The sequence below is a fragment of the Onychomys torridus genome, chromosome 8, assembly GCF_903995425.1.
Source record: "Onychomys torridus chromosome 8, mOncTor1.1, whole genome shotgun sequence".
Classification (NCBI taxonomy): domain Eukaryota; kingdom Metazoa; phylum Chordata; class Mammalia; order Rodentia; family Cricetidae; genus Onychomys; species Onychomys torridus.
In genome coordinates this window covers 19,995,409-20,010,397 of record NC_050450.1, presented here as the reverse complement: position 1 = coordinate 20,010,397, position 14,989 = coordinate 19,995,409, and the positions used below count along the sequence as shown (strand labels likewise).

Below are 14,989 nucleotides of genomic sequence, written 5' to 3'. Positions count from 1 at the left end.
GTGTCCGCCCCCCACAGGTGGCTGCCAATGATATGTTACCTGAAAATAATTATTTTACATATACGTACATTTCAAAGGATCTGAATGCTCCTGGGATCAGTGTTCCTTATATCTTAGGCTTTAATGTTTCATTTCAGGTACAGGTAAACCCCTATGAAAAGGACAATAAGAACACTTTGCATATTTCATTATAAACCTTGCTGTTGGCTTAAGAATGTAAAGGTCAGATGGGAATCTGAGCCCTTAACAAATCTGTTCCCAGGAACTGCCAGAGGCAAGCATAAAAGGGAGCTATGCTCGCACCATCTCTGGGTGCTCTGTATTGAAAGTTCAAATAACAGAAGTCAGAAAGCTATGAAAAGCCTGAGATTTTCTTTCTTCTTAAAGGGGGGAGGGGACATCGCTACCTTTAATGTAAAGGAAAAAAAGAACAGTAGCCAAGCAGCAAGTCTGGTCAGGGGTCCTCTTCTGGCTGCCTGGAAAAAGATGAAGAAGGCAATTTTCCAAAGCAAGGAGGTGAGTCCTCAGGGTAAGACTGGCCATAACTTAATCCAAGCAGGGACTTACAAAGAACCTTCCAATTAAGCTCTAGGAATCCATTCAGAAAGATATAAGTTGATCAGAATAAAGGTTTTACAAGAAAGTTTTTTTTAATTTTGCCTAGGAATTTGTGACAAGCCAAGAGCCCCATTTTCTTGTTAAATGATGCACTGGTGTCTCTTCTAATAAAAAGGCTTCCTGGCGTGTCCTATAAAGTCAAGCACAATTAAATGGAAAGGGCTCACAAAATGTCAACTGTAAGAATCTGTAAACACAGGCAACTTGTAACAGTGCTTTGGGAAGAGCCAGGGGAGGGACAGGCACACAGCAGTCTCAAAACGGCTCTTAGCCAACCCCATGTAAGCATGAAGCTGTAATGGCCTTGTTCCTTTATCCCAAGTTGAGATGCAGGTTCCAAACCCTGGGCAAGGTGGCTCTCATCTAAGGCTCATTATCAAAAAGGGTTAAGACTTGGGAGTTACCAATGAGAAGCTGAGACACATGGACTTCAGTCCTGAAGGAAGTCTGCCTGCCATGTATCTACCACAGGCTCTGTTGTAGGCCACCCTCAGACCATACTTTCTCTGCAGAACACTGTCCTCAGGTGTGATCTGGCCATTGTCCTCCTAAACTCTCAACAGCTTCCATTACCCACACTAGACACAAAACTGGGCCCATTAATGTTCCATCACTGCTGGGCCTAAATTCTTCCTGAGATAAATATAAGTAGTTAATGATTGTTGTGAGGGAGGGGCTTATGAGGCCCTATCCCTCCCTGAGGAGTATATGGTCAGTCAACAGTTTCTGGGAGATGTGTTCAGCCTTGTAGCCACTGGTAAGTCCTCCTTGATCCTGGGAGTAACCTAATTAAACTTACTGGATCACTGAGCTAGACTAAGTGGTATTGTTTCTTTTGTCTCATATTGGTGGGTAAATACAAGTTAATCTCCCTAGGAGACAGTCACACAATACCTACTGACTTCAGATATCACCCAGATAATGAGTACTCTTTATATCTTGATGACAGATTGCTTCTGGAATCTAGACCCATATCTGTCTGTAGTTGATTACTTGCTAGCTTCACTTGAGTGGTAAGTCATCGGAATCTCAACATGTCCAAAACTTTACTCATAGCCCCTACTATGGATTTCATGTTTTATAATTAGCCAAAAGTATATGCCATAATGAAATTCTCACTGCAGTAGTATTTGGAGATGGGTATTTGGAGAGGTGATTATATCATACAATTGGGCCTTATGCTTCATACCCTTACAAAGGGTCCCCAAGAGCTCCCTGAATCTTTTCCCCTTCTAGTTTTCTTTTTCTTTCTTTCTTTTTTTAATTGACATGAGAAGTCAAGAACCTGCAAAGGAGAAGTGACTATCCCCCACCGTGCTTCGCATGACTTTGCATTGCTAACCTCCAGAGCCACAGAAACACATCTGTGCAGCTTGTTAGGACCCAAGCTGTGGTTCTCAGTGCTGACATCCTGAGTAGTCTGAGGGAGTGTCTGCTTCACACCTGCTCCTTGTCCTGCCTCACATCATCCAATCAATTGGCCCACCCTCCACCAGGATTCTAGCAGCTCCCGATACCTCCTTCCTCCTTTTTTTTTTTGTGGGGGGGGGGGTTCGAGACAGGGTTTCTCTGTGTAGCTTTGCGCCTTTCCTGGATCTCGCTCTGTAGACCAGGCTGCCCTCGAACTCACAGAGATCCACCTGCCTCTGCCTCCCGAGTGCTGGGATTAAAGGCGTGCGCCACCACTGCCTGGCTGTCACTCCTTTTCTAAACACTTCTCTAAACCCTTGATAACTCTTCCTTTCAAATCTCCCTCTAGTCAGTCTGCCCCCCTCATTATCAGGATCCCACTTTAGTCCAATTCCTACCAGACTCTACATTTATAGATATGGAACTGCATTGCCTGAGATTAGCGAGGTAACAGGTAGACTGTGATGTTCTTTGTTTTGTTTATGATTATGAAGGGTCTGTGTGCCTACAGGAGGACTCTGTCTCACAAGCCCACCGAGCACAATGGTATTTGCATAGTTCTTGGCAGGGCAAGGGGCTGTCAGCAGGACAGACATAGTATTGAGTAAATTGGAGCCCTGTTTCTTCATTAGTGGACCCACAGCCCCAGGAGTATACTTCTTTGAGGCCTCTCCTCCCAGTAACTCTAGATGCAACATTTTACAGAAGTCTGGCTGGAAGGTAGGCCAGGTCTCAGGTGGATTGACTGTAAGAGCCCAGTCTTTTTTGGTTCCCATACCCAGGATCTTGACTTATGGAGTGGTGGGCCATTCCCAGGGAAAGGCAAAGAAAATGCAATAGGACAACTGCAGTCATAGGGCCCATGTTAGTCTTCTCTGTAGTGACCTGGTGATGGCCCATCTGTCATAGTCCTCCATAGCCTCCTTCAGCTAAGCATGGTGGATCCACGGGTGACACCAGCGACCTTTACCTCTATAAGGGTGGTAAGGACCATAGTGTACAGGCCTTTCAACATTGGATCCAAGCCCCAGGTTGGGATCCTCTTTACCCACACAAGGTCACCAGGCTGGAACTTGTGGGCAACCTCAGACATGGGCAAGGGCGTGGTCTCAAACAGTCTGATAAACAATCCTCTGGGCTTGCTGTGGGGCCTGTAAGGATTTGAGGAGGGAATGGTTCATAAAGTCTGCTTTAGGAACATCTCTGAGCTTATAGAGGAGAGGGGAAGGCCTCCCAAACATAATTGTGTTGCTCTGATTGGTTAATAAAACACCGATTGGCCAGTAGCCAGCCAGGCAGGAAGTATAGGCGGGACAAGCAGAATTCTGGGAAGTGGAAGGCTGAGGCAGAGAGACACTGCCAGCTGCCACCATGACAAGCAAGGTGTAAGGTACCAGTAAGCTATAAGCCATGTGACAAAGTATAGATTAATAGAAATGGGTGAATTTAAGATAGAAGAACTAGATAACAAGAAGCCTGCTGCGGCCATACTGTTTGTAAGCAATATAAGTCTCTGTTGTTGGGTCTTGGTTCGGTCTAAATGACTGTGCGACTGGTGGGTGAGAGAGATTTGTCCTAACTGTGAGCCAGGCAGGACCAAAAAACTCTTAACTATACATAATCACAAATGGGGTTAATCCTTCTCAATATGGGGTACATCTGGTCCTTAGAAGGGCAAATGGTAGGAGGCTGGCCCAATTTTCACTGGTCTCAAAGACATACTTAGTTTCCTTCAAGGTCTATTAATCCTTTCTACCTTTCTTGAGCTTTGAGGCATACAATGAGGTACAATGTTGTTTCCAATAAACATTGAGGACCTTTGCCAGATTTTTGGAAACTTTCATCCTGTAGGTTTGGGCACTGTTGGACCCCAGGGAGAGGGACACACAAATTTGGGAATTCACTCTTGGAGGAGTTTCTTGGTGACTACTGAGGCTGTCTCCATTTGGATGGGATAGGCCTCCATCCATCCAGAGAAGGTGTCTTTGAAAACTAACAAATGGTTCTACCCAAGAACTATGACTTTAATCTCCATAAAGTTCACTCCCAGTGCCCTCCAGAGGTACATCCTCAGGCATGGGTTCCTTCCTGAGTTCTCTGCCTCCTTTGGGCTTTACTTGTGCCCAAGTGGCACATCTGCATACAATGCCCTTGATAGGACTGTCTAGTTGAGAAATGTAATATATAGGCCCGAATAACTCAGCAGTCTAGTTGCCCCCAGATGGGTAGCCCAGTGGAGTTTGGACATCTGTTTTCCAGCAGTGGCAGGGATACAGGTCTCCTATCCAACAAAAAACCCCACCCATTAGCCTCCCGTTTGGCAGCCTTCCTTTTCACATACTTGGTTTCTTCCTATGTGCAGGCTGGAAGCTGGCATCATTCAGGTTCAGTCAGGGGAACCAAGATTTGGAGAGGCCCCACTGTTCCAGGGCCACCATCCAGGTGGCCAAGTCTATTGCCCCGTTTCCTTAGGCCATGGACATGGGCTGTGGCATGTGCATACTGACTGTCCACGTACACAATGATGGCTTTGCACTTCCCCCAGTGAAGTGCCTGGGTTAATGCCAGAAGTTCAGCCCTTTGTGCTGAGGTCGCTCAGTTGAGGGAGGGACTGTGTCCACACCATCTTGTCCAAGGTGACAATGGCAGGCATACATGATTCCAATCAGTGTACAGCACCTCTTCCACTGCTCATAGTGGGACATCTCTTAGGTCAGGTCTGACAGATTGGACCTCATCCAGGCAATCGTGGAGAGGCTGTTTGGTTATCATCTGGCAGCAAGCTGGCTGAGTTGATAATTGAAGTTTCACAAGAATCAGAGATGGTCAGGATCCAGGAGAAGTGCTGGGCATTGCACATTCACCCTTTTGAGGTCCCCCTCAAGAGGACCTCTAAAGAGCATGCAGTGGTTAGGGAAGGAGGCCCAAGGACAGTTTATCAATTTCTTTTACTAACGTGACTGTAGTGGCAACTGTCCACAAACAAGCTGGCCAACCAGCAGAAATAAGATCAAGTACTTTGGATAGTTAGGCCACAGGCCTCTTCCAGAGTCCTAGTATCTGGGCAAGGACACTCTTTATAATAACCCGGGCCTCACTTGAGTACAAGTGGAAGGGTTAGAGACATGGGGCGGAAGGAGGCTAGAGCTGGTGCAGAATTGAGGGCTTCCTTCAAGGCCTCAAAATCTTTGTTCAGCATTAGTCCATTGTAGTGGCTGGGTGCTGCCAGTACCAGCATACAATGGCTTAGCTAGCTTCACAAACTCAGGTACACACGAGTATCAATACCCAACTGCTTCCAGAAATTCCCATCTGTTTCTTTGTCTTAGGCACATGGATCCATAGGATCACCAAGATTCAGCTGGGAGAGAACATTTGTTTGCCTCCAAATTATACCCCAAGTCGGTGACACAGGGTGCCCATAGTTGAGCTTTCTTGACTGAGACCCAATCCCTTAGAGCCTGTGATGCCTCTGCCAGACCTTTTTACACTCCACCTTTGTTTCTGAAGCTGTGAGGAGACCATCCACAGACTGTAACAGTGTTCTCTCCAGGCAATTTTGCCAGAAACTCAGGAGGTCAGCGCTTAAGGTCTCATCAAAGAGTGTAGGAGAGTTTTTGAACTCTTGTGACAATCTAGTCCATGTCAGTTAGCCTGTAAATCCTCCCTCAGGATCTGTCCATTCAAAGGCAAAAATGTGTTGGACAACAGAAGGCAAAAGAATGTGTCCTTAAAGTCCAGAGCTGTATCTACTTGTTTCTCTGGAGGCAGGAAAGTCAGGAGCATGTAGGGGTTAGGAACCACAGGATGAATAATCTCTACCCACTTGCCGACCTCTCTGAGATCCTGCATGGGTCAGTAGTCCCGGGTGCCTTGCTGTAGGACTGGAGAGGGAGTCAGGGGTGTCCCAAGGAGAATGGCAGGGGATGAGGGTCACTGCTTTATTTGGCCTATTGGAGTGTTTAGCAATTGCCTGCTTGGCTTCACAGCTCATAGGATAACATTTGATCCATACTGGGGTGACAGTACTTAATAACTGAATGATAATTGGCACTTGGTAGGTGGCCAATCCTGGTGGGTTATTAGCCCAGACACTAGGATACTGCTGTTGCAAGTCCTGCAGATATCCCAAAGTTTGAGTGTTATTTTCACGTTCCAGACTTGGTTGGAACCTCCAACAGGGGCAGGTCACATGACTAGGAGTTGGGGGCTGAGTGGGATTCAAGGAAGGATGGGTGGTAGCCTCCCCAAAGGATGTGGTTGCCTGTAGTTTTTGTAATAAATCTCTTCCAGTTAGGGGATAGGGGAAGTCTTGTGGACTAAGAGTTTGCCATGGTACCTTGTCCCAAGTCCACCATCTGGGAGGTCATTCAGAAACAAAGCAATCTGTCCAATTGCCCCTGGGATGGCTGTCCGTTGACATCACTGGTCCAAGCTGCTCTGTCAGGACTGAATGAGCTGTGCTCCTGTCAACCAAAAATTTAACAGATTTGCCCTTCACCTTTATGTTACCCTGGGCACTCAGTGGGACAGAACCTCAGCCATGTCAGTTCTCGCCCAAATGAAGAACCCATGTCATTTCCGAGTGTCCTTTTCACTTTCAGGAAGTGCATTGGTCCTTCTCTAGCTTCTTCCATCCCAGGCATTCCTGGCTCCCCCCTCTGGGATCTCCCTTACTGGACTCCCTGAGCGTGGCCAACTACTGCCTGGGTCAATCTACAGAGTCAGTCATTATAAACCTTTTGAGCAATCTCCAATCTTTTGGACCTAGTCATACCCCCACAACGTCTGTCTACTGGAGTGTCTACTATATGGGCAGGCTGTAGAACAAAAGTAGCATTGGTTGCTCACTGGTTTCCTGGGGCATCTGGGTCTAAGGAGGTAACATCCAGTAAGCTTCACAGAGGCACTCAAGGAACGCAGCAGGCTCTTCTTTGGGGCTACTGTATAACCTCGCTCACCTTAGACTGGCGGGTTTCCTAGCTGCTCTCTTCAGTCCTCCTCACAGGGCCTGGTGAAAACTGTCCAGAGTCTCCTCATCTTGGTCAGGGTCGAGGTCCCCATCAGGTTGGACCACACTGTCCAACAGTGATCCCTTTCCAGGCTTGGGGTGCCTTTCCTACTCTCAAGCTGGGTCCTATTGTGCTCTTCACTGTGAGGAGGGTGGCCAGGAGCTGCAGACAATCATCCTGGGTCAGCTGTTGGGTGTAAAAGACTGTCTCTAGAAGACTAATGAGAGCCTGAGGTATTTCAGAGAATAGTGGGTTCTGAGTTTTCTAAATATACAGATCATTGGTTGAAAAGAAACATAAGCCATAAGAGGAGAAGGGGAAGAACGTGCTGGGTTTGGGTCCACCAGGGGTGCCTTCCTTAAAGGGAGGATGAGGTTCCTCTCAGAGCCCCCAGAACCAGAGCCACTCCCTGTGTGTGGAAGAGATGGGAAGCTTGAGATAAAAGAAACCTCCTCCCCATACCCCTACAGCATGGCGAGGGAAACTATTTTCCCTTCCCTGGGCATGGCCCGGGGCAGCACTGAGATATACAGGAAAGTCGTGTTCTTCTGGAAGACCAAGAGAACAGACAGAGATCTGGGTTTCTCTGGGCAGCCTGGCAAAACCAAGAGAATTCAGGTCCCCAGTGAAAGGGCACAGGTCCTAAGCCAGAGGAGTGGGCCCTGTGCCAGAGAAAGCCACTGATCAAGATAGGGAAACTGGTCAGGGTAGCTGGGGTCTCTAGTCACCACATTCCAGATCACCTGTGCCATCTGTGGGTCCAGTGAATTTCATAGATTTCACAAAAAGTGCAGAGTTTTCCAGATGAAAACCAGACACTGTATCTGTCCTTGTCCTCAAAACCCTCCATGCACTTCAACGGTGTCTTGGGACTGCTCACTCCCTCTCCTGTATCTGTTTCTCCAACCCACAGAGCTGGCAGAGACCCACAGGTGACAATAAAGACAACCAGGGGCGGCCACCTCACAGGCTTAAACCAGAGAGTCCAGTGACGTCTCTCACAGACCCCATTCACCTGAATTCGGGCTTCACACAGCACAGCCTTTCCTAAGTGTCCTACACAGGAGGTGCCATAAACAGATTCAGCTCTGAACAACAGGAGTTCCCTGTTGAGGGTGGAGGTGTTGGAAGCCTCAAGGTTAACAGGAGCAGAAGCAGGAGACATTTCTGGGGCCCTGGAATATTTCAAGGTACACACCTCCTGGAAACTGTCCTTCCCATGCTACTGGCCCAGGGGATCTGAGGACCCCAGTGTCTCCAGGAACTTTCTGGGGCCTGCAGAATGTTGGCTGAGCATGGCCAACTACTGCTTGGGTCAATCTTTTATTTCGCTTTTCTTCTACAGAGTCACGGTCGTTATAAACCTTTTGAGCAATCTCCAATCATTTGGATGTAGTCATAGCCTCACAGCCTTCAGCCCATCAGAGAACACATGGACACACAGCCAAATAGAAAGTCCCCTCTCATTGGCCAGCAGCTGCATGGGGAACTCACTCAAAGCATGCAGCCCTAAGCCTCGCCATTCTTGCCTGTTGATGCTCAATACCCACATCTCACACGGACACACTTCAGTTAGCAGGATCTGTTAAAACAAGCAGAGCTATAGAAGACAGAGCAGGGTTAGTACGTACATTTAGGGACTTTCCCAGCTGTGCATGATGCTGGATCAGCTCTTCGTTCTCATTTTTGTCAGGTGTTGGGGTCTGTGTACTGGGCCCTTAGGTCAGAATGGTGCCTCTAACATGGTGTCAGTTGTGTTAAGGTCTCAGAGCCTGTTACATACTACAGGAAGATTCCAGGAGCTCAGCAGCCAGCTAGTCTACCCAACCTGCAGGCTTAGTGAGAGAACTTGTCTCAAGAAGTAAGTGGTGAATGAATGAGGAAGATTCTGACGTCGACTTGCGAGCTCCACAGGAATATGCATTGGTGCACCTACCTACGCCCCCACACAGAGAAATCTCTACCCCTTTACATTGATGGTTATTAGTATCTCAAAGTGAAATGGTGGTAAGAAACAAAAAAGAAGCTTATCTTGGTGGCGCTTCTGAGAGCAGCCAATCTTGGTTAAAATAAAAGAAAGCTATTTAAAAAAAATAGAAAGCCTGCTACTATGTCAGTCTACTTTCTATCTCCACACAGAACACTGGTTAGTAGCTGTGGTTTTGGAGGTCCAGGCCGTAATCAGTAAGCCCCACATCAGTCTGTGGGCTTGGAGTGAAGTCACATGTCATGGTAAGGGTTCCTGGCACCTAGTCGGCCAGGAAGCTAAGAGAGAGAGGTGGGGACTGGAGTCTTCAGATCCCTCCAAGGGAGGGTGCCAAAGACCTGATGACCTCTCATTGGCTCCCTCTCCCCCAAACAGCACACCATGGGCCGAGCCTCGCCATGTAGGCTCTTGGGCTCTATCAGCATCCAAACATAGCAGTCCAAGGCACAGCAGCTGGACTCAGAGTTCCACATCTGTTCCCATTTTGTCCTCCTTACATGATGGCCTCCCTGGGCTGAATTAGGAAGTAGGTGAATTTACCGGTAAAGCCGGTCTTCAAGCTTGTTTCTTCTGTTTAATCTTATCCTATTCCATTAATTTAAAAAGTGATCTTTTCAGTAGGTACCTACTTGGCTCATTCAAATAAAGGCTCCTGGACATAATTATGTCCTCTTCAGGCACCGCAATGACCAACAGTTTTAAATTGCCCTTAATATGCTTATCTGCTCTCCATTTGCCCTCTGTCGAAGCAGTGCCTGGGTGTTTTGGTTTGGGTTCGGTTGGGTTTTATTGTCTCACTTTCAATGAGTTATTGGTTTTCTCTTGCTGGCTTCTAGGAATCCTTTCTGTATGCTGAGTATGAGCCCTTGATCAAATACATGCCTTGCTAACCTTCTCAAAGCCCAGATATTGCTTTTTATTCTTGTTATTTTTTACATGCCTAGTGCCAGAAGAAGCCAAAGGAGGACATCAGATTCCCTGAAAGGGAGTTACAGGCAGCTGCTGGCTGCCATGTGAGTGCTGGGAACGAGTCCAGGTCCCCACAACAGCAGCTTGTGCCTTACTCTCTGAGCCACCTCTGCAGCCACCTTCCCCCCCCCTCCTCTTTTTCTTGTTTGTTTGGTTTTTCGAGACAGGGTTTCTCTGTGTAGCCCTGGCCATCCTAGAACTCACTTTGTAGACCAGGCTGGCCTCGAACTCACAGAGATCCACTTGCCTCTGCCTCCCGAGTGCTGGGATTAAAGGTGTGAGCCACCACCATCCGGCCCCTTCTTCTTTTTAAAAGTGTCTTTGGGAAACCAAAAAAATTTAAGCATTAATGAACTCCAGTTTATCAGCCTGTTAAGATTGTGTCTCTGATGTTAGATTTGTGAACTCCCTGTGCCTCTCTCTAGGGCACATACGATTCCTCTGGTGTTTTTCTCTAAATGTTCTAGTTTGATGTTTTTACCAACCTATGACCTACTTTGCACAAGACAGGAGGCACAGGTCAATTTGCACTGTTGCAACATTATTTTTAAAAGACCATCTTTTCTCTGTTGAATTACCCTTGGACTGCAGTGAGCAGTTAGTTGGGTGTTCTCGGGGGCAGGGGACTGCTTTTGCTGGCCTGTCTTCTGCCATCTAAATGCTGACTAAAGTGTTGTGTCTTGATAGCACATCCTGAACTGGGTAGAATGATTTTTTTTTAAAAAATCATTTTAGTTATTCTAGTTCCTGGATTCTCCATACCCATTTAGAGTGTTTATAATACTGAGGATTATAATAAAAATTCACCTGTCAATCAATTCCTAGAGAACTGCCATTACTGCTACAGTGGTGAGTGTTCAAGTCACAGACTCGCTGCGTCTTCAAGCATTTGGCTCTTTGAACACTTCTGTCAGCACTTTGTAGCTTGCCATCTAGATCCTGTGTGAATTTGCTAGACCAGTCCCAGGATTTCATCATTTTGAAGAGATACCACGAATATTTAAAATAAAAAAATTTAGCTGCTGGTTGTTTGTTGCAAGCACATAGAGATATGATTAATTCTGGCACATTCCCGTGTCTCCTTGCTTCCCTTCTATATCGGAGTTCTTTGATTATGAATAGGGAACAATTATTTATGTATATGTGTGCATACCCATGTGAGTTGCTGTGCACCATGGGCAGACAGGTGCTGTTGAAGGAGTGAGGGGCACCTGATGTGAATGCTAGACACTGAACCCAGGTCCTCCGCAATAGAACTAAGTACTCTTAACTGCTGAGCCATCTCTCCAGCCCCTGGATGCTAATTTTTATCAAATTACTTTTCTTAGTCAAATGTATTTCTAGTGGAAAGCCCACTTACTTATTCATCATACATTGCTAGGTTTTTTTTTCCTTGTGGCTAAATTGGATTTTCTAATATTTTGTTGAAGATTTTTGGCACCTACATTTTAGGATGTATTGGCCAGTGACATTCTTATGTTATACTGTCTTTATCTGGTTTGATATCATTGTGTCACTGGCCTGGTAAAGCAAGTTAAAAATGCACGTGTGGTTGGGGGTGTTGGTTCACTCTTTTATATGGCACCTCCTGTGTGGTTGTCTGTGTCAAGATAGAGCTGAACATCTCCCTTCCCAGCCACTGGGAAATTAGGCCATTCCTGGATTGACAGATATACTGTGCTAAATTAACTGGCTCAGGGGAACTTTCAGTTTTCCTGTAACTGGCAATTTTTCTGCCTTCTGCTATCTGCTAATGTCCAGGGGCATTTTTTATTTTTTTTTTTGACAGCACAAATTGGAGGAAGATACTACTGGCATCTAATAGGTAAATAGGGATATTGTCAACAAATACTCATGACAGCCTGCCCTCTTCTTCCAAAAGTAACCATCCATCCAATGTGTTAGTGGTCTTGAAGTGAATGAATCCTGTACTGCATCATTGCTGGTTTTCTGTCTGCCACATATGTTCATTCATTCACTACAGCTGTATTGATGTCTGCCATTGTAACTGAACCGCTTTCTCTGAAGGTGCGGGGTCATGCACATAGAAGCTTTATTTTTCAGTCGTACAGATGTTAAGATTGTGATGCCTTCTTAGTGAATCAGTTGCGGTTGGTCGCAAAGGCTCCTGTTATCTCCAGTCATTTTCTCACCCTGGGGTCCACTGGGTTTGGCACCGTTGGATCATGCATTTGTTCCTGTCCTCATGGCTGCAGCTAAATGCCTGGCGAAAAGCAACTTCTGGGAGGGAGGCTTCACTTTGGCTCCTGGATCTGGAGTTGCAGTCCATCCAGGCAGGAAGGCCTGTCTGTGGCATGGGCTGCTGTCAGGCATCAGGGAGCTAGTTGCTCAAACCTCCACCTATCAGAAGCAGAGGAGGACTTGGCCCCACACAGCTAGCTGGCTTTCTCCTTTTCCACTTTCACTTGTTCCGAGACTCCAGCTCATGGGAAGGTGGCCCACCCCTGGTTCAGTTAATCCTCTTTGCAGGAGCCCCCAGGGGCACACCCAGAGGTGTGCCTCACTAATGCCCTGGGTACTTCTTAACCCAATCAGGTTGACAGTGACAGTGGAAATGGCCGGTATCATCACAGTGCATCTGTCTTTCTAAGAACCCTTTATTGAAGTGTTTTCCCTTGTAGTTCTTAAACAGCTGGACACACCAGGATGCCATCGTGCTGTTTTCTAAAATACATAGCAACACTGCTCATGACTATTGCAGGCTGCGGTGGGAATCCTCATGCCTCTTACAGAAATGCAGAGAGAGGGTTTTGCAGCTAAGACCAGCCGTGCTTGTCAGGAAACCTCATGGATCATCACAATAAGCATGCTGCCATTCTCTGTTGTTTTCTCTTTCTATCTCTGGGTAGTTCCCTGACGACTTTGAGGATCAGGATAGAGGCAGGGATGTACTCTGCAATCTGAGTCTGTGTGTTCTGAATGGTCACTGAAATCCATGGGCCTTCCTAATGAATTGTTTCCTTAGCATTGCCACAACAGTCTAGTCGGGTTTTGTTTTATTTGTTTGGAAAGATCCAGGAGGTTGATATTAGAGGTCAGACAGACAGAGCACTGACTTTCCTACCAGTTTATCTTAGGCTCATGACTTGATCTTGTGATCAAGCCTAAATGTCCTGGAAGAGGTGGCTGATGCTGACTAACACTGTATAGGTACTGACCTAGTTACATTGTTGTGTTTGGACTATGTATCTTACTGGTAGGATGCAGGCTGTTTATATTTTCCCTCTATTTTGACAAATTCATTTTTAATTAGTGTATTTATACCACTTACATTTAGTGTAAGCACTGATATGTTTAGAGATAAGTATACTATTTCATTTCTTTACTCTTGTTCTCTCAACTTTTTGTTTCTATTTTTTCTGCCTCTTTTTGGTTATTTGAACTTTGTTTTATTCTATTTCAATTTGTCCATTGCATTTTTATCATTACACACACACACACACACACACACACACACACACACACACACTGAATCTTTGTATCTTTTTGGCTGTCCTAAGATTGCAACAGACATACTTAACTTTTCACAGATGACTTGGATTCACCACTTTACCACATCAAGTGGTCCATAGAACACTGATATGATCTCAGTTCTGTTCCTCATCAAAAGATGTGATAATATTTGTTTTCAGCCCTCAATTTTTTTAATACCAGAATGATTCTATCTTATTTGGAACCCCTCAACTTCATTCTCCAACAAGGTAAGAATCCTTACATGTCACTCTAACCACAGTCCTTGTCTTAGTTGGGGTTTCTATTGCTATGAAGAGACACTATAACCATAGCAACTCTTATAAGAAAAAGATTTAATTGAGGTGGCTTGCTTAGAGTTCAGAGGGTCAGTCCATTATCATTATGGTGGGATGTGGCAGTGTGCAGGCAGATACAGTGAAGAGAAGGAGCTGAGTGAGTCCTACATCTTGCAGGCAACAGGAGGTGGTCTGAGACTCTAGGTGGTAGCTTGAGCATAGGAGACCTCAAAGCCCGCCTCCACAGTGACACACTTCCTCCAACAAGATCACACCTCCTCCAACAAGGTCATACCTTCTAATAGTGCTGCTCCTTTGGGGGTTATTGTCTTTCAAACCACAGTCCTAGCAGTTTATCCTTTAGTCTTTCAGGTAACCATGTCTGGATTTCTCCTTGCCTCCAGATAAGCCCTTTTCTGGACCTTACTAAACTCTAGGGACCTCTGGGCTTGAAAAGTGTGGGTTTGTTTCTTGTCAATCAGGCATGAACTGTCCCAGGGAATTTCTTGGTATTCTGGCTCAGCAGCAATAGGATTAGATAAAATGTACTCAGTTGAACATGTGGTTGCTGACTATATGGTGCTGACCTTATGCAAAGCTTGAACATGGCAATCATTTAGAACTTTGGAAAGGAGAGGGAGGAGGATGAATATTCCTTAGAATGCTTCCCTCTCACATACTACATCTTCTCTTAATGTATGCAGCCCTGATGTGTGACAGCCTTCACGGCCTCATACATCTCCTTACGCATGCATTTTATTCCTAAACAGTACAGATGACACATACTTTTCTGTGTCTTTTAACTAAATAGGGTGACTTTTTGCACACAGAACAAGATATTTGAAAATCAAGGCGGGGTGCTCCACACTAGGGCAGATGGGTCATGAAACTCAAGATTGGGGCTGCAGCTGGTGATGAACAGTCAAGAGTGATTTGAGTCACGACTGGGAGATGTCACTGACAATGGACTTGAACCATCCCTATGGTTGGGCTAGGCATTCAGAGCCCTGTTCACAAGTCAAAGGCATTTCCATGGGTATATATTCCCATATTCACTGCCGTTCTGTGATGAAAGTGTAATTCTCAACCAGAGACGAGGGAGCAGAGGTTTAGAAAGCACAGCTGCACAATGTACAAGAGTCACAGAGCCAGTTTGAGAAGGGCTGACACAGCCACTTCACTCTGGACATCAGACTGGGTGTCATCTAATATCTTGTCCTAGA

General features: G+C 46.0%; 1 protein-coding gene across 1 annotated transcript in view; it reads left to right on the top strand.

The window, feature by feature from the left end:
• Nucleotides 1–14,989, top strand: part of C8H5orf47 (chromosome 8 C5orf47 homolog) — a 34,192-nt gene that overhangs the window by 18,472 nt on the left and 731 nt on the right. The window lies entirely within an intron of this gene.